Source organism: Motacilla alba, chromosome 3, assembly GCF_015832195.1.
Source record: "Motacilla alba alba isolate MOTALB_02 chromosome 3, Motacilla_alba_V1.0_pri, whole genome shotgun sequence".
Lineage (NCBI taxonomy): Eukaryota > Metazoa > Chordata > Aves > Passeriformes > Motacillidae > Motacilla > Motacilla alba.
In genome coordinates, this window is record NC_052018.1 from 98,172,103 (window position 1) to 98,194,091 (window position 21,989).

The 21,989-nt window shown below is 41.6% G+C and overlaps 1 long non-coding RNA gene across 2 annotated transcripts in view; it reads right to left on the minus strand.

Annotated features, from left to right (window-relative positions):
• The window catches only part of LOC119699820, a 54,263-nt gene extending 34,546 nt beyond the window's left edge, over positions 1-19,717 (minus strand). For both annotated transcript variants that reach the window (XR_005256558.1, XR_005256557.1), the window contains exons 1-2: positions 19,594-19,717; positions 19,101-19,297 (exon numbers count right to left, since the gene is read on the minus strand). This is a non-coding gene — a long non-coding RNA (uncharacterized LOC119699820). The remainder of the gene's footprint in view (positions 1-19,100; positions 19,298-19,593) is intronic.
• Between the last annotated feature and the right edge of the window lie 2,272 nt (positions 19,718-21,989).

Here is a 21,989-nt window from a genome sequence, read left to right on the forward strand (position 1 = left end):
TGCCACCCAGGCCCACCTCACCACAAGACTGGTGGTGCACCAGCCCAAACCAGGCTCCTACATCCATTCACCCAGAGCCCCATGGGCAGCTTCGCTGTTTCTGAGCTAGTGGCTTTCTTCATTTTGCATTTGGGAATTGGTCTATTTTTTTTTCCAAATTTTATGCGAGAAGGGACTAAAGTAATTAGAGGTTTCACACGGTCCCCCAAAACCATTAATCAGGTCTTTTCAGTTTCAACCCAAGACAGATAAAGAAGGAGAGGAGGAGAAGAAATGTTTTAAACATTTGTTGTAGAAGGCTGGGGGACTTAAGAAGCAGAAGTACAAAACATATACAAACAAATCTATTGTATATGATGTCACTGTGGCAAATAACATTAATAAAATGGAACAATTTTTCTGTCAGATGGGAACAAAATGAGAGTAATAAGGAATTTAACAGTTTCTCATTCAAAACTAAATAAACTCCCAAGAGCTAAATTTCAAAAACCAATGTGTTTTAAGTTACAGGAAACTTCTTTAGTACAAAAGTCCAAGTTAATAATACATAGTTACTATAGATGTCTGCAAATAAAATCACAAATATTTCAAAATAATGTCTTGGTTTCAGAACAAGCCTACATATAAGTGTTAAACTTGGTCCTACCGACTCCCACTCTCCTTACATTTGGATATATGGAAAAAGATCTAAAATTTTGTCATGAAGATGATGACCAGGATGGTCCATCTTTTCCAACCCTGAATTGAGGGATGCCAAATGAACTTCAAAGGAAGTGGTATAAGATGAAAGGGAGACTCTCACCTCGGTGGTCCTGCCCCAGGACACCAACAGCTCTAACAGCCAAAGAAGGAATGGAAAAGTTATGGGGGAGGACACAAAGGGACAAAAGCTCCCCACCGGCGAGTTTTAAATAACAGCTAGCACTTCACAACACCAAAACCCCACCACAACAATCTGGTGTAGACCAGGAGAAGCTGTCCAGGAAATGCCTGCTCACAGATTATCCCCTGCTGCCTGAGGCAAGCAGCTGCACCAGGTGGAACTGAACTATGGCCTTGTCTGACTATTATGTTTTATATAATTGACTTTGAGAAGAATATCACCATTAAGTATTTGTCTTCTAACTCCTGTTTAGCCTTAGATTCCTATATCACCTTTACATCAGGATCCAGATGTTTGGGGGCCATAGTTACATCTTTTTATGAGTAGTGGAAAAGGGAAAAAATCCATGGCCCTGTGTGATTATGTCTCAATATAAAGCAAGTGGTGCAAAGAAAAACAAGGGGGTTTTCCACCCTGTGTTGGATGGAAGCACCACAGCGTTTGCTAATTATGGTTTTAGTATCAATGGCACCACAACCAAACTGTTCATTTAACACCTCCATCTTCTACCCTCAGCTACACACCTGGTGCTGAACCAGGCAAAAATCCATGTGACTCCTTGCAGACACAGAGCTGGCTGTGCACAGCTGGTAAACTCCTGCATCCAGCTGCTCCATGCAAATTCTTACATGTTTGCTTTGACTGGAGCGTGTATGGGAGGTGCCATGAACAGAATGAACCAGACTTTCTCTTTCAAGATTAACATTGGGTCTGAATTAGGATTTTTACCTTAATATACTAACAGTACACATGCATTACCTGCCCTTATGAATCTCCCTTCATCAGCACACTTAAGTAACCACTGAACAGACAAGCAGTGATGTAGATGTGAAAATAGAGCTTCAGAGGACTCTCATGCCACTAGACAGTGGGAAAATATAGAACTGGAAGAAGCAGATACTGTGCAGGTTCATCACCTTCTTCAGTTTGCTTCCCTCTGAACTATCTTGTTCCTGGTTTTTGCCAGAGTCTCTCACTCACAAGATACTGAGCAGCTTTACAAAACAAACAAGAAGGTGCAACTTTACCAGTACATTTAGAAAGGCAAGTATTCCATGTGCTGCTTCTGCAAAGAGAACAGAAAGCATCATGAATATGCTCAGTACAGCATTTGAGGACATACCAGGGCTAATCTGCCTGGAATCCCAAGAATAAAGGGGAGTTTGCCCTTTAAATGAAAACCATCTCATCTCCTTTGTTGTTTTAAAAGTGTTTGTTAAAAAGCCAATTCCTTGATATAGTCTCACATTGTGCTATTGATTATTATGTGGAACCTCCCACTCCCTTCCAGCTGAAATTTTGCAGGAGTTATGCTTTATAATCAATAGCATGCTCCACACTGAATGGACTTGCCAGAGCAGCAGCTCTCTTCCAACACCCCCAAGGACAGCTGCAAAAAATGAGCAGCCTACCTCCCGGAGCTATCTAAGGACCAGATCCAAACTTCATTGAATTCTATGGAAAAATTCCCACTGACTTCAATGGGCTTTGGATCAACCCCCTGCAGAGGAACACTTTTTAAAATAAACATTAGGGAAAAAAAATCATTAGGACTGTAAAGCCTTTCATATTATCTCCTGGATACATTTTAAAGAGAGAGGGTGGGAATGTGTTCTTTTCTCCTTATTAATGTGTAACTCCCGTTAATGTCAGAAAGAAGTCATTCAATTGTGAGATTGCAAAGGGGGGAAAAAGAAATATAGCCTGACTTCTACAAAATCAACCTTTGTCTAGACCAAGATTTCATTAGGAAGTTTTAAAAAATATGAGTTAGCCACACAAAATTTCAAAAATCGCTTTAGAAAAAAATCATTTAAAACCCCTTAGATTTGTAAAGCATTTTGACAGTAAGTATACTATTGGAACTGTCTAAAATACAAAGAATAAAAGGAAAAAAGTTAGAATAAATTACATTCCACATGAGCTTTTGATGAAAACATAATATTACGCAGCCTTAAATATTATTAGAAGAAACATTCAGTTTGTTTTGTGTTCTTTGTGTATATCATGCTTAGCAGTCTAGGAATAATTCCTGAGGTTTTGCCTCTCCAAGTGTGCTTTTACCTGGGACCTGTTCTAGCAGAGCTCACAGGCAGGTACATACACTACACCCTTCCAAAGTGTGCAACCAGAATCATTCCAAAATGCAAAGTTTCCTCCTGCTCTCAGAGGAATGACACCCAGGGCTGAGTCTGAAACCAGTCAGTTCTGACAGACCAGTAAACTCTGAAACCAGTAAGGTCTGATCATTTCTAGGATCACGATCTGAGATTTACCATCCATCTTTGCTAGTTCCTGGACAGTTCCTTCACAGCAAGACCAATCTCCTGTTGGCAATCCCTCCACAAAAGTCTCATTCTGCTCAAGAGCTGCAGATGCATTTACTGGGCTCAGTCATCCTTTTAACCTCTGCTTTTAAGTTGCCCCTGCAGACTGCACACAGAAAAAAAAAAAAAAAAAGCTCGAGCTTGGTCATGAGTGTTGACTCCAGTTTGAAGAGGTCACCCACAAAGGAGTGACACTGTCAGGACTGCAGGGTGGATGGGCTCCAAGGTAGATTTGGCTCAAGGTCCAGCTGCTTTCAGGCATGAACTAACAAACTGCTTTATCTGAAGGAAGCTCCATGCTGTGAGAAGCTTCTGCAGAGGCAATGTCCTCCGACTCTCCCTTTCATTCAATTATCCCCACAGTCTAACCTTGCAGATTTAACTACAGCTACATGAATATGAAAGAAAGTTTTAAAATGCATAGGCTCAGGATGACCAGAAACCAAATTTTTCTCAGCAAAAATGAATAAATAAGAAAATTTTTCTCGGGTTAGAATGAAAGTGTCATATTGCATCAAAAGTACTAAAAAAAATCAATTCTTTAAGAATGAAAAATGTTATTAAAAGAAAGGAAAATTTCCTTTAGATCAATATTAAAACATTTTCTTTACACTTTCCTGAGATTTTGTCCTTTTACTCAGCCCAAACTAACATTTGAATTTCATCCAGACTTGCAAATAATTTCAAAAATCACAAAACTGAATTTACATTTCTCTTTTGGGATAGCAGGGAATAATCTTGCCTGAAAAATATAATAATTCTAACTGGAACACCAAGAAAGAATAAGTCATGCTCAAGACTGAAGTCACTGCAAGGGACATTTCAAATGCCTCTACAAATCTGCATTTGAACACACACACACGCAGTTTTGGTTCTAGGAGTTCAGACAGAATCCTTTCAGTTGTCTAGTTTCCAAGAATTTGTAACAAATGTAGCATATTTAAGGACAGGACTATTTCTTTTACTATAATTACTTAATGACACTAGTGAAATTATCAAAGAAGCTCCAGAAGCTGAAAATTCATTCCAATGCAGACATAAAAATAATTGGGGTAAAGACTCATGTTTTAGCACCTTCTTCTCAGTTATGCCCCAGAGATTTGCTCAGAGCCCACAATAATTTCAAACCCATACTTCTGGGGAATAGTGCAATATAACCATAAAATCATACTTGAGATTTAATTGTCATTCTCACCTTTCCAACACTTTCCAGAAGTAATCCTTAAAAGCCTCACAAGAAAGAATATTGCAATTAAAATTATAGCTTGCAACAATGATATTAAAAGAAAGACAAACTGCTTTATAGGTTTTACAAGAGCTTAAGTTCAACAGCTTTATTCAAAGATATTACAAGTGATCCTGTCTGATGGATTTTAGATCTTCACTTTGGGCCCAAGGATGTTAGAGCTAAATAAAACAAACTGACATTACACTCCAAGAGATCCTTCCATTTGCCTTGGCCATGAGGCTGGAGAAAGCCAGTGAAACTGCAGCAGGTGAACCATCACAGAGGCAGAATCATGTTCTCCTGTGGCTTCTTTTCAGTGCTGTTGGATTCACAATAAAAACAAATGCTGCTGTGGAACTGCAGTGCTCCATGGTACTAACTTCCACCTTCTTCCATTATTCCTTCTTCTGCTACACCCTCTACTCCATGTTCACTACTCTATTACTACTCTATCAGCAGTACAACAGAAAAAGAAAGACTGAGCCACTCTGGACGGCAAGGTGAGGTTCACCAGCAGCTAACTTGGCCTTACAGTCTTACCTATGGCAGTAGCTGTCACACCTGAAAGATGTGACTTTGTAACTCCTATCTGGAGCAGAGCCCAACCAATTTGTGCTTGGGAGATTTCAGGCACAAAGGGAGAAAGCTTGGGAGCACAGCCAGTTCCATGAGGCTGCCAGCATCTTGGGAGGGTCAAAACCTTATGCTGTAGCTGCCATTTTGGTCTCCTATGCTCTCAGAGGATGAATAAATCATTCTCCAACTGTGCACGCAGTAGGCAAGACACACCTCAGTAGAAGCGAAAGGGAAGCACAGCCTGTCACGTATCCTGAAGCCCTCCTTACTTCCCCAGCAGATAAAAATGCCAGGATAAGCTGGACCTTACAGACAAAGGGGAGGTGTGTCCTGTTGACACACAGCTACCTGGAAAACTGAAATTATTTTAATTGCTGCAGTGGGAAGCTCTAATTTGTGTTCCTAGGAAGGTTAAAAAAAAAATTGACTTCTTAGGGTGGGGAGTGTACTTGTGGCAGTTCACTGCCTGAAGCATCAGAGAAGATGAAAGACAAAACTCAGAAGTTGCAAGTGAATCCTTTAAAACAAGTATCTTCAGGTTCCCTGAACCAAAGTCTAAATGGCAACTCTCATTCAACTAACCTGGAAATTAACAGGGGGCAGGGGGAGAGAAAGGAATGGTCTGATCTTACTTTTTAACCAAAGGATGCAATCTCTTCATAAATATTCCCAGAAATGCTCCCAAATAGAAAGGCTGAGCCTTCACTAGCGATTATTTATGGAAAGGAAGAGTTCTACTTGTTGCCTAAACCTTGAGCAGAGGAGAAAGAGCATCTTCTAATTGGATAAATACCTGTGAAAAGATGGACTTAATTTTATTCTCCAGATGAATTCATTGAGGTCTGTCAAACCCAGACTTCTTCCTCTCTTTCCAGAGCAAAGAAAAACCAAACCAAAACCATTATGGTTTTTTTATATGCTTGCAAGTAGAAACTTTCCTTTTATTTTTTTCTCAAGCCCAAATCCAGCTAGTAGTACTGTTTTTAAAACTCCTACAAAGAAGGTAAGACTATTGAATTCAGAAGTAAAATCATTGCAAAGCATATTTTACATTAAAGCCAAACACCACATCCTCCTGAAGCAGCACGAATGCCTTCAAGGGAAGATGGAAAATGTAAATCACTGGAAACCCTGAATACCCAATAAATCACTGGCAAGCTGGCCTGGGTTTCAGTGCTGAACAGAAGGAAAGCAAAAGAGTTCCAGAGTCCAGCAAAGATGGAAAGAAAGCGTTCATTGTATTGGGTATGTTACACGATCCGTATCGGACCTTTGTGCACCATGCTGGGGCAAAGAATTTACACGGATGCAAGGAAGTGGGAGGTGTTAAGAAGGGAACGGCACTGGAGTTTATACAAGTGTTACCAATGTTAGAATAATGTTTATCAGCTTACAGTATTTGAATTAGCATAGCTCAAGGGAGAAGGGAGAGATAACAACAGTCCAAAACACGTTCCCTTACCTGAAAAGCTGGAAGGAGGTCTAAATCCTCCATTTGAAAGGGAGCCCAATTAACTTTATCTTGTATATCTGAACTCCTGCTGGGGAGACAAGTTCACTGGGGGTTATAATAATAATAACCCATGTGCAAACATTTTGACTACTGCATATACTGAAACATCAGAGGAGGAATATAGTATCACAGAGAAGGTTTATTGCATCAACTCCTTTTCAGCACCATTCTTTGGAAGATACTTGAAGTCAGGGACACAACCACTCATGATAGGAAACTAAACAGTTCCCATACATATCAAAAGACTTGGCTAACCCAGCTGTACTGCTTTTCTGAAATCAACAGGGCTATGCTGATTTATATCAGCCCAAGAGCTGACTGTCCACAATTCATTCCTCTATGTCAGCTCAGAGCAGGAACACAACAGAAATAAAATACTCAGCTTCTCTGCAAGAGAACGGTTCAATAACAAACCCTATGATGATGTTGAGGGAAAGAAAAAGAAACAATCCACTAATTCCAGAAATTAGTTGCTTGGAGTGGACACGCATGAGAATGAATGAAACTTGGATTCAGCCACGTACTTTGCAACAGCCTTTATACACGGCTCAGTCATCTGCCCTCCACCACAGGCAGAAAGTTAGGTTTCATCCAGATGCACTTGCACATTGAACAATATTTCTATGCAGAACAAAACAGGCTGTGACACTTCAATCTGTCATGATAAATTATTTTGGGTGTGGTAGGACGCCAAACAACTGCACATAACTTCAAGAGGACAGAATCTTCCAATACTAGAGCAAAGGATCATCAAATAAAGCTTGTGGAAACAAAATTCAAAACACACCAAAGGAGGTCTAACAGCTCTCTCATATGAAGAGTCACCTGGAGAAGTCCTTAGCAAAGGATGGTGGGACTACATGATATTTTCAGTGGTTCAAGATGTGTACATACCACACATTGATCAGGAAATCCTTAGATTGGAAAGTACTAGAGGATTAGGAGAGTATTGGTAAGGACACACTAATCTTAACACTTTCACACTTAATCTTCTCCAAGCATCCATTTACAGCTATCAACTGGAACAGGATGCTGGATTTGCTGAACCTTTGGTCTGAAGTAAAGTGGTTTTTATCTTGTTGGCATGTACAACATATGTATGTTACTTAGTTTGTCTTTAAATATACAAAAATATAAAATACAGGGACAGAAAGCTTAAAGCTGGAGAAAGATAATAGATGGTGAACAATACCCAGTAAAAAGGATCAGAGGACACTAACATTTAATAAGGACCCATTACACAGAACCACAGAGTCATTTAGGTTGGAAAAGACCTCTGAGATCAACAAGTCCAACCTCTGATCACCACCTTGTTCACTAGACCATGGCACTCTCACACACAGTCATTTCTTGAACACCTCCAGGGACAGTGATTCCATGAATTCCCTAGGCAGCCCATTCCAATGTTTAAAAACCCTTTCTTGTGAAGAAATTTCTCCTGATGTCCAGCTTGAACCCCACCTTGAAGCAGCTTGAGACTATGCCCTCTCGTCCTGTCACTGGTTGCCTGGGAGAAGAGCCTGACCTCTGCCAGGCTACAACCTCCTTTCACGGAGCTGTAGAGAGTGATAAAGTCACCCCTGGGCCACCGTTTCCCCAAACTAAATATCCAGCTCTATCAGCCATTCCTTCACCAGCCTTGTTGCCCTTCTCTGGACTCACTCCAGAACTTTCTACCTGAATTGGGGGGTCCCAGAACTGGACACAGCACTCAAGGTGTGACCTCAGTGCCCAGTACAGGGGACGATCCCTGCCCTGGTCCTGCTGGCCACATTATTACAGATCCAGGCCAGGTGCCATTGGCCTTCCTGGTCCCCTGGGCACACCTGGCTCATGTTCAGTGCTGCCATCCAACACCCCCAGCTCCTCTTTCCCAGGCCCCTTCCCAGCCACTCTGCCCCAGCCTGTGCTGCTGCAGGGGGCTGTTGAGGCCACAGTGCAGGACCTGGCACTTGGCCATGTTGAACCTCATCAGTTGGCCTCAGCCCATGGATCCAGCCTGCCCAGGTCCCTCTGAAGAGCCTTCCTGCCCTGCAGCAATCAACACTCCCACCAAACTGGGTGTCATCTACACATTTACTGAGGCTGCTCTCAATTCCCTCATCCAGACCATTGATAAAAGATATTAAACAGGACTGGGCTCAATACTGAGCCCTGGGAAACACCTCTGGTGACCAGATTATAGGTAAGCAGTTTAATAGGAAATATGGTGAAAGTCCGAGAAGTAATTTTAATGTGTGCTACACACTGCTGAGGTTAACAGGAATTGCAAATATTCACATAGGACTTTTGGACCTGAGCCTATTTTCATCCTGGAAAGTTAGCACCAAGTCCACAGCAATCAGAATTTAGGTCTCTGGTCATCAGAGCTGCTGCAGAGAGGTGTGGGAGATACTAAATATAAAAGTAAAGGAAAGGCAATAATGAGAATTATCATATTTTCATGCACTCCAAATCATCCACTCTCATTTAAAAGCACTATTCCACAAAAATAATTCCTCACCTTTGGGTTAAACTATCTATGGAGAAAGAGATACAGTAGGATTAAACATCTCTATGCCAGATAGGTCATTTGTAAGGTCCACAAAATTTCAGAAACAAAGTTTAGAAGTTTCATTTTCAGACAGATAATCTTTGGATTATTCATGTGAAAATGTGGTGTAAAATCTACCTGACTGGTAAATTCATCTTTGCTGTAAATCTTTGAATCGAGGAATATTTTCCACCCTGCAACAGACACAGCTTTATGTCCAGAAAACAAATCTGGCAGAGGTGCACTTGCCAACAGATCTTAAAAAGTTCCAGTTCTTTGATTAAACACATCTATTTCTGCAGAGTTCAGTAAATGCGTGAATGAAGCATGTGACAAGCTGTTGGCAGTGTATTTATTTCTACAACACTCTGTAAATCTTGTCTATGCTGCCTGTATCCTCTCATTTTCTTGTCTCTATTAGTGTTCTTCAGCACAGCAAGTCTGTGCCCTTCTTGGGAACTGAGATTTTTGAGGCCTGCTGCCCTTAACTTCTAAGTGAGATGTGCAATGATTCCTCCGAAATGCACTGGCTCTTGTGTCATATCACTTAAATATTTTTCAGTGCTCAACCAGAAACTTGCAAGGAGTACCTCTGCCACGCAGATCTCTCAGAAAGTATTGACATTGCTAGAAAGGAGGACAGGAGGGGAGTGGAAGTGAAGTAAATCTCTAAACTCAAAAACGTCTGAGAAAGACAGCCAAGGGTGTGGATGTTTTCTAGGTGTCAGTTTTCACTGTCCTATGAATTTTCTGACAGGAAGATACACTCTTAAAGAAAAATGTCACAGTGTCATTATCATCTGACTTAGAAACAAATAAAACAGCAAATTAGGCAAGACAGCTTAAATGTGAAAAATTGCCCTCTGGCCCTGAAATTCCAGGTTTATTTCCCACAGGAAGAGGTAAAGCCACCAACAAAGGAGCAAAAATTTTCCTTTAAGATTACATGGACAATGGGACCTACAGAACAATGTATGTCAGCTGTTCATGGTATAAGAATAATTATGATTTAACAGCACAGTTAAAAATCAAGGAAGAGCAAAAATTCATTTGTACAAAGTTTAGCACATTTCACAGTAGCAGAGAGCTGAATGAAGAGGGTTCAAATGCTTTGGATAAATCACAGGGACAGACAGGAAAAATAGGGCAAAATGAAATCAGGACCAGTAAAAGGAGATGTTGGAGTTTTAACTGCTCAAACACAGGAAGCATGTGGCTAAATAGCAGTTCTACAGAAACATGTTTAGGGGTTACTGGATCAGAGTCAACATGGCTCTGCTGGCGAGAAAAGAGAAAACATAATGCTAGAAGAGATAAACAGTGTCTGCAGCCTGCAAAACACACAGAACAACTCCCCTGCTCTCTGCAGTATCAGTAGGGCTTCACAGAAACACTGCATTCTCAAGAGTGGATGGAGCTGAGCAGCTTTGGGATGAAGTTCCTAGGGGTTCAAGACACATCTATTAAAGGTAAGGACTACAGCAAACACCACAAGACACCATAAAGAACTGCCACAAAAGAAAGAGCAGCAACATAACCTCCATCACTAATTGACCCTCAGAATAGGTTGGGGAAACATGCCACAGGAAAGCATCCAACCATTCTACCCAGATTGCTGTAACTCCACACACACACAAGGGACACCTTCCAGCCCAATTTTTAATGGATTCTGTATTCCATGGAATTGGAGGAGAACCCCCCGGAAATGAGTTAAGGGGACTCACCGCTTTCTTTCCAACATTATTCATATTTGCCCCTCTTTTAGGTCATCCTTACCTTCACATTCAGAGCACCTTTTGGGTTGGAAAAGATCACTGACGGTCACTTTCAGTGCTCAGTTTGGCTCGGCATACCTTTAGAACAGGTACACACATTCAGACCTGAATGTTTTTTGCATTCTGGGGTTGCATCCCATTTGCTCTATCAGCAGTACAGTTCTGAGGCCTTTTCTTTACTCAGGACTGATCAAGCTTTGTGCTGGCTTGGCTTCACAGGTACACATGAGCATCTCTGCCTTGTGCTTCCTCCTTTGGAATTCCATTGGCATCATCCTCAGCCCTGCACCAGGCTGCTACAAACACCTCTGTGCTCTAGGAGCTCTCCTTTTTGTAGCTGAGGCAGATACACTATTAAAAAGGATCTCTGCTGCCCTCTCTCACCACTTTTAGTCCAGTTGAATATGACAGAGCAGAGAGAGAGAGAAGCCAGCACTTCGGGGAGAGGAGAGAGGCAGTAGTAACACTGGAGAGACATCGGGCACTCAAAGGGAGATGGCTGGAGAGGATCAAGCAGAGAACTTAAGAGGTTTATCCCTGCTGGAGAAATAAACTTGTACTGAAAAAACCTCAGACCAATATTTCATCTATTCTACAGATGTGGATCATAGTAAAAATCTTATTGAATTCATACTGAAGCAAAGCCAGCTTCAGTCACAGCTAGACCCAACCCCAAAAATGAGCAAGAGAATTACTGCTTAATTTCTTTGATATTTGATTTCCTTGATGTGTAAGGTGAATGCTAAAGAACCTAGAACTAGGATCTCAGCTGGAAAACAGAGGAGTCAAGAGAATTATGATTTCCATTGCCAAATTAAAGGAAAAGAAAAGAAGTAATGGTCACCACAGCCTAGTATGACACTGATGTCAGTAAGTAACTCACTGACATGATTGTGCCTGAGCCTTAAGCTAAGACCCTTACTAGGACAACCTTAGCATCAATTAACAGGAGTGACAAACACTCACATAAAGGAACTTTTTACAGCCACTCTTTTGCCTTCACTACAGAAATATCAGAAATATTAACATTTAATTAACAGAAAAATCACTGTCTGCACATGAGGGCAAATAGTAGGACTACCCCACCCATAGCCCATGAAGACATGTTCAGCACTAGGTGACTGGACAACAAAATGCCAATAAACTCAAGAAAATGTGAATGTGACAAACTCCCAACACATCCATGTCTGGAGGACTGCAGATAGTTCTGATTGACGCACCTGGAAAAGAATGGGGAAGGAGCAAAGAAGGAAAACCAGCTCCTGACCACAGGAGGAGACACTCAGAATAGGAAGGCAGTAATCTTCAGGGTGGAAAACAGCTATCTAAAGGAGACATAGCAAATTTAAAATCATGAAGGGAACACAGGAGGAAAGTATGCAAGACATTATTTTTCACACCAGAGCTCCAAAACACCCAAATAACACTAGGAAGGTCAAAATCCTAGCAAAGGGGGTAAAATTTCAATAGCTCTCTACTAAATTGAGGATGGCACTGAAAAAGGAGGCTATGAAGACAAGAGAGTTGTTTGGGAAGAAAAAGAACAGCTTCTTCAAGATTAGCCTGTTAGTTTCAACATGAGAGAACAGAAACTATAAGGTCAAATTGTCCATTACAATGAGTTTTTGAGTACTGCAGAGAACACACAGGTGAGAAAGAAACAAAAATTTAAAAAATCAAGAATTTTGCCCTTCTGCAGGGACCACCCTAACTACTCCTCAATGTCCCTAGTCCCAACTCTAGCATTTGGGTATAGTCAAAACTCCTTTGTATATACCATATCCTGGTGGTTGTGCTACAGGCTAAGAGGTAACAGTGTGGTTCCACAGTGAATTGTTTGATGGGCATCTCCAGCAGTTTCAGTAGGCAGCACAAAGTGAACTAAGCAGACCAGAGAATTCAGATTCAGTAACCCAACTAAGTCACCTTTGTTCTTTCCGTCACTAGCTCCAAGCACAAAACACCAGTTGGACTCAGCTGCTGGTTTTAATTTAAAACGCATACAGATTTTGCTGAATATTATCAAGAGGAGCTTTGAAAAGGAAGATGAAAAAACACCTTCTATTAGTCACGTGTTAAAAGTTTGGGTTATTTTCTCTTAGAATAGGTCTGAAACACTGTCAGCTTTAGCACCTAATCTACTCTATAGGACTAGGGGAGGTTATCAAACAGGCCCCAAGAAAGCACAGTAACTCCTAGAGTTACAGAGGCCCTCTAACATTGTGTGCAACTAAGTATCATTTACCACTACAGATAGTGTACCACAATGCATAAAGTAGTTTAGCAGATGCAATCCAACAGCGCTTTTAGCATAAAGAATTTTTTTTTAAATGACTAAAGGTCTCAAGACAACCTAAAACACACTGTCAGTCTAACTGAACTGGAGATTTATGTTACCTCTGGCATGGAATAGCCAAAGATGTTCTGATCAGTGCCCTAGTAAAGGCAAGGCAGCTCTGCTTCTGCTGGGCAGTGCTGCCAAGTCACTGCCTCCCTAACCTTGGGAGAAGAAGCCTGGCACGATGGCTCAGAGCCAGCTTTGTGCCCCCCCATGAGGACTTCCCTGAAAATGAGGCACACTGCTGCAGTCTTTAACCCTGACGACCTGCAGCCTAAAGTTTGAGCAAGAGGGGGCTTGGCTGGGGCTGGAAGGCAGAAGCACATGATCATGTCAATTAGGAAAATTGAACATACCTGGCAAGAGAGAATAACGCTGCAATGCAGCCTTCAAGACAGAATTTTCAAGGGAGGAGAAGGAAAACAGCCATGAATCAGTAGGAGAAAGATGACTTTAAAGCCCTAACAAAGGGGAACAGATGGGAGCATAGCAAAGTGCTCACAAACTTGAACTGGAATAGCTGTCTCTTAATAAAACCTCTCCAAATATGAAAGCTCCTCAGATATCTGCAATTAAATCCCCTATTAATCCCAACTATATTTTAAAGGCAGTTCAACCAGGCTACTAATAGTGCTATTGACAGGCTGAAAACTATACCAGGAGGACAGAAATGGTGAAACAGAAATGAGAAGAGCCAAAATACAAACTTAAACCCCAGGATGACAGAGCAGGTTTTTCCACCTCTGTCTCCACATAATTAAGATCCTCCTGTAGGTTTTATCTCTAAGTGCTGGAGGGGGTTAGGACTTCAGTATTTCTGACTCACCCTGATCTCTTACATGCTCACAGGAATGAAGATAGGGAAAGTATCACCACTTCTGTATTATGGAAACCTTGCAATTAATAATTGAGACTCTTTTTATCTCTCTCTCTCTCTCTCCCTTTTTCTTTCAGAACTAGAGTGCTCTCTTCAGCTTGTTAAGCTTAGTTCGCTCCCACTGATAATTCACTAGAGATCATAATTTATGGACAATTGAAGCTGCAGAAACATCTCTTAGAAGGAATAGAGCAGATCCATAGCAACAATTCTTCAGGGGAATATTAATCCCCAGCTTTATGTAGTGCTAAGTGTACAATAGTAATCAGAACTTGAGTAGAAGCTGCTAATCATTGAGGGAAAAGGCTGTATAAAGAATTCATAATGGAATTAGCCTGCGGCAAACAAAGAAAGACAAAATTAAATCAGCCATCAAATTGCACCAAGGAATTTTAATTTACAGGTTAATGTAGGATTATGTAACTAATCACAGCTAACATTTTCAATGAACAACCAATAAAATTCTGCTCTTTTTCTATTCCTGCTAATAGTATTCCAATGACACACTTTTATCACCATATAATGTGTTAAGAATGATTTTCAAAAATTCTAAAAATCTTCCAAAAAGCATTATGACTGAGCAATCGATGCAAAATGCTGGCTTTAAGTTAATTAGCATAAATATACCTCTAGATGATCTACTGCTTGTTTCAACCAATACAATAAAGTTCCTTGGAGTCTGCATGGGACAGATTTACATAACCAAATGTGCATAACTGTAGCCTTAAAATATATGCATGACTTCCAAAGAGGGAGATACAGCAATACAGAAAGCCTCCAAATTAAATAAGTGAAACAACTTCTGAGTACTAAAGTGCACCAGCTAATTCTAAATAAAACCCTTATTATAGTTTTTTCTATCAATACAGCATATATATCCTATGACATACACACAAAGGATTGCTCTAACAGAGTTTGTGCTGTTTATAATATGAACATCATAAAAAAGAATAAGGTTTCTGAGATAAAAAGTTGATTTGCTTCCCCTAGAGAAAAAAGAGAAAGACCTTGTATTTGACCCAGTTATATTTTGATATTGGCCAATGCAAGGAGATTTTAAAAAAGACAGAAAGAAAGGAACACCTCTCTGTTCTAACACATGTATTAAAAAACCACCAGTTACTGTATGCTAATACACAGAAAAGACTCACATAACTCTTTGCACTTTTTTAAAGGGAAACACCAAAATTATACCTTATGCTTCAAAACACATCAGCTTAATCAAAAAGATCTTTTTTTGCAACATATGGCAGCATGAAAATTTTTATAAATGAAGTAAAAAGCACTTTCATAAGCTTTACTTCACTTAAGAGGAATGCTGGGAAGAAAGGCAACAGCATTCTTCCTGCATATGTTTTTCTTGTTCTGAACAATGTGGGAAAACCTCATTTTACTTTAATCTAACAGTTCATTTTATGGAAGCAGCAACATTCTGCCCATTTATTAGCACAGAGGGTTTGGGGTTGTGGGTTGGTTTTTTTCCCCCTTCCTTTTATAAAGTCTAATTTTAAGATGCACACTTCCAAAAAACATTATGGTGTCAATTGCACTACCCTTCAGCAATCCTGTAATAACTTTATTCAACCATTTCTAATTATAATTATATTTTCAATTCCTTTTAGCTATAGAAACTCTTTATCAATCAGAGCACAAGACAGAAAATTACTTTATTACAGCTACAGCTCGTTAGTCTGAGTGCTCTTAATGAAGCAGCCTCATAATCAGATGAAAATCATGCTGAAGAAAACTTGCATCATTAGTCTGGGCCTTAATTACCAAGAAATATAGTCACTAACAATGATACTCCATTTCATGATACGGTGCATGCACCTTCTACAGTACTTGCAATTAATAATTCCGCAGACTGCTACAGAATCTTTCTATTTATTCATAACAATGGAGGGGAAAAAATTCTAAATTTAATTGAGCGGCTCCAAATGCACTCTCTCACTCTCTCCCGCTCAGATTAAAATGTCAAAAGGCTAATATTCTATCTTACAATAATTCATCATTTTAATTACATATTTTATGTGTGTGGAATGTCCTTTTTATTTTTTCTCCTCTTGATCATTTAGGGCGACATTTTGGGGGTACATGTGTATGGAAAAAAAAAAAATCTCTCCTTGTATGTTGGTGGACCATGCCACACAGAGTTGCAATAAAGAGAAGAAAAAAGCATTTCTCTTCCTTGCCGGTGAACGAGGATAAGCTTCAGACATAAGCACAAGACATTCATTTAAATTAATGATGTTCTTCATCCAGTACACTTATCAGTGAGGATGGAAAGATTCTTGAGCGAGGAATATGTTGATCCCTAAAATCCTTTATGAATATGATCCATGGTAGGTTTAGTAACTTTTATACACAAGCCTCTTCTAATCCACTGCATTTTCTGTATTCTTTCACACTGAATGCTGGTTTGAAGTCTCCAGTAAGCTCCCAGCACACGACAGCATCAGGAAATACTGTAAGAGTCCCCTTCATCCAGCTAATGAACCCGCAAAAAGATCAGATCACAATCCCTGACACTGAACACCTGGAGGATATTTCACTCTAATTTGCAGCATGGAAAATGATTCCACAGACATCAGCGGGAACGTTCACACCTCACAGTAGTGTCCCTGAGATTTGTGCCTGCTCCAGCTCTCTCCCTCCTGTGCCTCGTCACCACTGAAGCCCAGCAGGCTCCCGAGGGCGATAAGGAACACCGTTTTCCAGCGCATTAACTGAGGCAGGGAGCAGATCCTGCTGCTCTGCTGGCTGCAAAGCTGCACTTCGCAAACTGGGGATTCCACTCCACATCAAAAATATCTGACATTATGATTTTTGCAAAATGCCCAGCCCTTGGCTGTTCAGCTGCTGTCTGAGTAAGTCACATTAGAGCAGAAGAGATTGCTCTGGAGTTAAGTTACCGAGCCTGTGATTAATCTCAAGGGCATAAGCTAAATAACTCCCTTGTACCATTGAATTTTCTTGCACTCACATGGTGCTGTGCTTTCATGCAAGCACTTCAAACAACAACTAGCCATTAGACAGGCTAGATGAACTTGTTGTAAATATATTCACATATCCTGCTTCCCGGCACTGTGCTGCACAAGGCATTCTCGCTGTCGGCTCCTCTAAATGATTTGCTGCATCTTCCAATGGTCTTTGACAAATCATTGGCATCTTTTGAAGCCTTTTATGTTGCCTCCCAACAGAGAAAGTGAGCTCCCTTCTCCTGAAACAGAAAGTAAGAAGCTCCCTGCTCTGTTTTTGCAACCTCTCATATGTGGCACAGTTGAGGGCTGGTAAGCAAAAGAAGGAAAAATTAAAAACAGCTTAAAGTCCTGTAAAACAAATCTGTAAGTAGATGGAATGAATAAATAAAATAAATAAAAAGTCTTTCTGCCCAGTCCCTCCTGCAACTTTTATTTTCCTACTCTCCCACCACACGTCAGTATTTTTTATTTTAGGAGAACTTCTTTTACGTAGTTCCTTCAAGAATTTGCATCTGGCACCAGCAGCCGACAGAGACAGCAGACTGACAAGATGGACTGTTGTGGCAATTCCTACGCTCCTACTACATTCCTAAGCTGTGCTTTTTGGCATTGAATATGGCAAAAATAAAAGAGAGCATATTTAGAAACGTGACAACTGGAAAAAATATTCTTAAACCTTACAGTGCCTTCTAAAATGGCAGAATAAAATTAATTTATGGTATGACTATAGCTGGCCAAGAACCAGGGGCTCACAGTAAACCAAATGGGGTAAAAAACTGGCTCTGAAAGCAATTCTGAGGTTTTGGCTCTGTCCAACAACTACACTTATAAACTTATTGTATAACTTACTGGCGAGAGAGGAACATCAGACTGACCTCCACTTGCATCATAGAAACTACACATTCATTGTCTTTGAGGCAAAAATGTTCCTGTGGTACCATATTAATATCCTTTGTGGGTTGGGTCATGAATCAGCATTGGCAGCCACCTCCGAAGCCGTCTGCCTGCCAGCCTTCCCAGCTGGAAAACTGGTAAGGCAGGAGAGATATAAACATAAGGGAAGTGATGGTTTCCCAATTCCGAATTGATTTGTACATGAATCCGCTCAAGTTTAAAGCACCCCAACGTGCCAAAAACCTGGTCCAGCGAATATATAGGATGGTGAGCGCTCCCTGCACGGGCTCGTAGCGAACGTAAGCGAGGATGGGTTTGTGCACACGCAGGCAGCCCTGCAGTCCCACGGCCTCATGCTGGAGCACTCTCCGCATCGCTCCTTCCGGGGAGCGACCCTTCCACGGCGGAGGAAGTTTGGTCTTCTTCCCTCTAAAACTGGGATTTTTTTTTTTGTTTTTTTCTAGATTGTTTCAAACTTTATTTTATTCTCCCCACACCACCCGTCCCCTCCCTATTTCTGCGCCGTACCCGTGAGGAGGGGGCGCAGGGAGGGAAGGAGGCGGTGTCCCGGGGCTCTGCGGCCGCGGGGCAGCCCCGCTGCGCTCCCCCCGTGCCTGGGGGCCCGGCGCCCTCTGCCGGCCACCTGCCGCAGCGGCCCGCAGCATGGGCCGAGGGTTCGAGCCCCGGCTCCGCCACGCCCGCGCCCCGCGGCTCTCCGCTGTCATGCAGCCGGTGCGGCGGTGGGGCTCACAGTGCAAGCCTAACCATCGCTTCCCGAATAATTAATAACGATGAGTAATAAACCACCGTGCCGTCACTCAGCGTACAGTTCTCAACCCCCGCCTAAAAGCATCAAGCAACTGGGACAAGAGATAATTTAGATCTGCCCGTACTGACTATTAAACACTAAGAAACCGCTTTGGTACGTGCAGGCCACCGACTGTCCCCAGCCCACCTTCCCTGGCAGGAGGAACATCACGACTGGGTTTCAGCACGAGTGGCAGAGCTGGACCCTGAAAACCCTCCCAGACCATCAGAGGCTTGGAGCAGTGGTGTCACAGCTGTCCAGCACTATTGTAATCACAGTCACAAGACGTCGACTGTCAGACCTTCAGGCCTTAAACCAAGAGGAGGACATGCACTGACCAGCACAGAGAGGAACTATTGTATTTTACCTGTCCAGGTGTTTTCTGTAGTCCAAGCCTCAGCTTCATAGCTCACATCCCTGAACTACACTTTGGTGATTAGATCAGTCTAAGTCAGCATTTCTTCACATTTCATCTTCTTAATTCTTGTTCCAAATGACAGTTGTGTTTGCTTACTCCTCCTCTTCTTCCCCCAGAAAGATTTGTTCCAGTCTTAGAAACTAATCCTTCAATGAGAAAACAGGATTAGACTGGCAATGCCATGGTTTTGGTAGTAGAATAGCTGTGTTTTCCCAAACGCTCATAAATCCAACCTGCAGGTACGAGCCATAGGTCTGAGCTGCCACCCAGCTGTTCCAAATGAGCACCACACTGCCCAGGTTCCTTGGCCATGTACCCTCCTCAGCTGCACTCCCGGTGCACAGCCAGGGGGAAGCTCCAGACATGGAGCCAGACTGCTGCAGCAGTAGCAAAGACAATTTTTCCTCAAGTAAATACATGCCAAGTCTCTTGGTTCCCATACCTCTCACTGAAGTTTGCCTGCTTTAAAATCCAGGTGGAATGTAAAATGCAGTTAAAAAATAATTCTAAACAGGATTTCCTGACTTTTCCTTGAGAAAGTAGGTTTGGCTGCACACAGGGTCCTTTTCTAGGCAGAGATTACAGCTGAAGGGCATGGTCCACCTAGATGGAGAGCAATAAGCAGCAGTGACAGTTTGATTGGAAAAGAGGCCAAACATGAGACATCTTGAGGAAATTAGAGTACAGCTATACTGTGTAACAGCCTTCAGTCACTATATAGATACAATCTACTTCCACATAACCCATTGCACTTTTAATGTCAGTACAGCAGTAGACCAGTGTGAGATGCCTGCACTTCCCAAAGGAAGACCGCTCTTATCCCCATCCTGGTTTTGCACTTAACCTCAAGGCACCCCTGCCTGCTCTAAGACTGCAAGACCTCACAGAGACCAGGACAGGGGAAGGACAGGTCTAGAGGGGTCCCTAGGTCTGCCCAGCTCTGAACAAACTCCCTGCCTTCTCAGGGCAGAGGGCATGGCCACTGTCCTCTGCCTCCTCCCAGCTAGTAGCCACAGTCACTCAGGCCATGAGCACAAGAGGGAAGTGCAAAACCCAATTCGCCTACGCTGATCCCCAGCTCAGCAAGGCACACAAACCTCTCCCTCTCTCCAGCCTGCAAGAAGCATTGCACAGAGGTGTTCCAACTGGTCATAAAGACCACCACTGAGGCACACAATGTCTTTTCTTCCTACACCACCATTCCCCCACCTCCCCTCTTCCTGCATTCAGGCAAGACTCACTATTCATTTTCCCCACATGCTCTGGAAGAGGGGAACCATTGTAGGATTTTTTTGGTGGTGGTGAGGTATTATTTTGTTTGTATGTTTTCCAAAGCCAATGGATACAGGGTGAGGCAAGCCCTTGCAAGTGTGCAGCAGCACTGCTGTGAGCTCCCATCAGCCCAAGTGGCATATTGCCTGGGGACACTGACGAAATCCTTGAGCTTCTGCTTCATTGCACAAAACGCCCCTGAAATTGCCAGGTCAGGAGGAAAGGTGCAGTGCAGGAGGTGACAAACAGATAGCAAAACCCTAAAAGACCAGCCAAAATCCCTGACCCCTTCTCTACCTATATCAGTGCCCATGAGCCAGGAAACCCACTCCACACCCTTCAACAACCAGAGATGGAGTACACAGATACTGAAGGTTTATCAGCTCTTCCTTCACAAGCATCGACAGAATCACCCCCAACCTGTGTCTTCCAAGCACTTTTAAGATTTTTACCATATGAAAACATTCGGTAGGTTTTTGCTGCTATTGAATTATTATTTTTTCCCTTCTTATACAATGACATGTTTTATCTTATTTGCTCAATGGGATCACTGCTTTTCCACTGAAGAGCCTATTTTAAATATCAACACAGGTTGGTATTTTAAGAGTTATTTAAAATGTCACCAGTCACAGAATGTTTAATTATTGCAAACATCTTTCAAAAAATTCCACTGTGGGTTTCTTGAGCCAAGTGATTTATTTCGGATATAATTTCTGTTTAATTAATAGGGGATTTAGCTCTGACCTGGAGGGTGTGAGAACCAGCAGAGGAGCTGGAGTTGAGTTGAGTTAACATTAAACCTGCTTGTGCCTGTTGGAGGCTGAGAAGGAAAAAAAAAACAACAAATCAGGCTGGCACTTATTCAGGTGCTGCTGCTACCCAGCAATATTCTCATGTTGATTGCAATGGAAAAATTGTAAAGGCAAACAGAACTTGGGGGGAAAAGAATTAATCACCAGAATATGAACACTGTGCTTTGTTATTTATTTTAACTATGTATATAATTTGCTATAGAGTATAATTACCCCTAATTTCAGCTGAGATAATATCTGGGCCACTCTTTGTTATTCATATAAGCTCAGAGAGCAGTTTCTCAATCAGTCTGGCCTGAATTTCCTTACACCTTGAGAACAATTGGAGTCAAGGACTAAAAGGCTATTTTGGGAGGGGGGAAAAAAAAGTGCACCTACTTAAAAAATTTACAAAATTGGAAAATGCCTAATCTATGCTGCTCAAAACACCAGGTTACATCAGAACCAACTTTAATATCCTGTTAAAATCTCTTAGTATGACGCATATACAGCTGTCTAATATTGCTGCTTAAAATGCCTTCACGTTAAATAAGATTCTATGCTGTAAAATTTTGCAAGGTGATAAAACAAAAAAAATATATAATAAATATAAACCATCTGCATTTTTAACAAGACATTTGGAAATGGATTTAATTTATATTTAGAATTGTTTTGAAGTGTTCTCTTTTTTGAAAATGTCCCAGTTACAGTATATTAGGTTTTCAGTAGAAAGATTAAAAGAGCTGAAGCACAAATAAACATGCATGCACACCCA